The sequence below is a fragment of the Schistocerca piceifrons genome, unplaced genomic scaffold (genome assembly GCF_021461385.2).
Source record: "Schistocerca piceifrons isolate TAMUIC-IGC-003096 unplaced genomic scaffold, iqSchPice1.1 HiC_scaffold_939, whole genome shotgun sequence".
Lineage (NCBI taxonomy): Eukaryota > Metazoa > Arthropoda > Insecta > Orthoptera > Acrididae > Schistocerca > Schistocerca piceifrons.
Window position 1 is genome coordinate 275,001 of NW_025729211.1, and position 2,500 is coordinate 277,500.

The 2,500-nt window shown below is 61.4% G+C and overlaps 1 non-coding gene across 1 annotated transcript in view; it reads left to right on the plus strand.

Moving 5' to 3' along the window:
• The window catches only part of LOC124772395, a 6,946-nt gene that overhangs the window by 958 nt on the left and 3,488 nt on the right, over positions 1 to 2,500 (plus strand). The window contains exon 1 of the ribosomal RNA XR_007013988.1: positions 1 to 2,500. This exon is cut by the window's left edge and continues 958 nt beyond it; it is cut by the window's right edge and continues 3,488 nt beyond it. This is a non-coding gene — a ribosomal RNA (large subunit ribosomal RNA).

The window sequence follows — 2,500 nt, forward strand, 5'->3', positions numbered from 1 at the left end:
GCGAGTCATTGGGCTGTACGAAACCTAAAGGCGTAATGAAAGTGAAGGTCTCGCCTTGCGCGGGCCGAGGGAGGATGGGGCTTCCCCGCCCTTCACGGGGCGGCGGCCTCCGCACTCCCGGGGCGTCTCGTCCTCATTGCGAGGTGAGGCGCACCTAGAGCGTACACGTTGGGACCCGAAAGATGGTGAACTATGCCTGGCCAGGACGAAGTCAGGGGAAACCCTGATGGAGGTCCGTAGCGATTCTGACGTGCAAATCGATCGTCGGAGCTGGGTATAGGGGCGAAAGACTAATCGAACCATCTAGTAGCTGGTTCCCTCCGAAGTTTCCCTCAGGATAGCTGGTGCTCGTACGAGTCTCATCCGGTAAAGCGAATGATTAGAGGCCTTGGGGCCGAAACGACCTCAACCTATTCTCAAACTTTAAATGGGTGAGATCTCCGGCTTGCTTGATATGCTGAAGCCGCGAGCAAACGACTCGGATCGGAGTGCCAAGTGGGCCACTTTTGGTAAGCAGAACTGGCGCTGTGGGATGAACCAAACGCCGAGTTAAGGCGCCCGAATCGACGCTCATGGGAAACCATGAAAGGCGTTGGTTGCTTAAGACAGCAGGACGGTGGCCATGGAAGTCGGAATCCGCTAAGGAGTGTGTAACAACTCACCTGCCGAAGCAACTAGCCCTGAAAATGGATGGCGCTGAAGCGTCGTGCCTATACTCGGCCGTCAGTCTGGCAGTCATGGCCGGTCCTTGCGGCCGGCCGCGAAGCCCTGACGAGTAGGAGGGTCGGGGCGGTGGGCGCAGAAGGGTCTGGGCGTGAGCCTGCCTGGAGCCGCCGTCGGTGCAGATCTTGGTGGTAGTAGCAAATACTCCAGCGAGGCCCTGGAGGGCTGACGCGGAGAAGGGTTTCGTGTGAACAGCCGTTGCACACGAGTCAGTCGATCCTAAGCCCTAGGAGAAATCCGATGTTGATGGGGGCCGTCATAGCATGATGCGCTTTGTGCTGGCCCCCGTTGGGCGAAAGGGAATCCGGTTCCTATTCCGGAACCCGGCAGCGGAACCGATACAAGTCGGGCCCCTCTTTTAGAGATGCTCGTCGGGGTAACCCAAAAGGACCCGGAGACGCCGTCGGGAGATCGGGGAAGAGTTTTCTTTTCTGCATGAGCGTTCGAGTTCCCTGGAATCCTCTAGCAGGGAGATAGGGTTTGGAACGCGAAGAGCACCGCAGTTGCGGCGGTGTCCCGATCTTCCCCTCGGACCTTGAAAATCCGGGAGAGGGCCACGTGGAGGTGTCGCGCCGGTTCGTACCCATATCCGCAGCAGGTCTCCAAGGTGAAGAGCCTCTAGTCGATAGAATAATGTAGGTAAGGGAAGTCGGCAAATTGGATCCGTAACTTCGGGATAAGGATTGGCTCTGAGGATCGGGGCGTGTCGGGCTTGGTCGGGAAGTGGGTCAGCGCTAACGTGCCGGGCCTGGGCGAGGTGAGTGCCGTAGGGGTGCCGGTAAGTGCGGGCGTTTAGCGCGGGCGTGGTCTGCTCTCGCCGTTGGTCGGCCTCGTGCTGGTCGGCGGTGCAGGATGCGCGCGCCTGCGCGGCGTTCGCGCCCCGGTGCTTCAACCTGCGTGCAGGATCCGAGCTCGGTCCCGTGCCTTGGCCTCCCACGGATCTTCCTTGCTGCGAGGCCGCGTCCGCCTTAGCGTGCTCCTCCGGGGGCGCGCGGGTGCGCGGATTCTCTTCGGCCGCCATTCAACGATCAACTCAGAACTGGCACGGACTGGGGGAATCCGACTGTCTAATTAAAACAAAGCATTGCGATGGCCCTAGCGGGTGTTGACGCAATGTGATTTCTGCCCAGTGCTCTGAATGTCAACGTGAAGAAATTCAAGCAAGCGCGGGTAAACGGCGGGAGTAACTATGACTCTCACAGCGGCCGCGCCAACCATCGAAGCGGCCGCCTGCCGCGCCGCCGACGCAGAAGCGCAAGCGGCGCCGCTGGGAGTACGCGAGAACGCAGGATGCCTTCCGACGGTCGCGTGCACGTTGCGTGCGCGGCCTCTTGGATGGCACCCTGCTCCAGCCGCCACCTGCCATCCCTGGTCTGCTGGACTTCTGGGCGGACCTCTTCACCAAGAAGCCCATCTCCACCGCGGGCTTCATTCGTGACCGCCTCCTCCCGCACTCAGAGCCTGTCGCTCTTGAGTGCATATGGGGGCCGGTCACACATGAGGAGGTCGCCGCCGCGTTGCCGCCCAGGGGATCAGCAGCCGGGCCGGACGGCCTTACCCCAGCGGAGTTGCGGCGCCTGCCGCACGAAGTCCTGGTGAAAGTGATGAATCTCTTCCTTCTGGCCCGCGCCCTTCCGGAACGCCTGCTTCGCGCGCGGACGTCCCTTCTCCCGAAAACGGCTGCACCAACATCCCCCGCTGACTTTCGCCCCATTACGGTCTGCTCGGTGTTGGCGCGGACCTTTCACAAGGTTCTCGCGTCACGCCTGATGCGCGC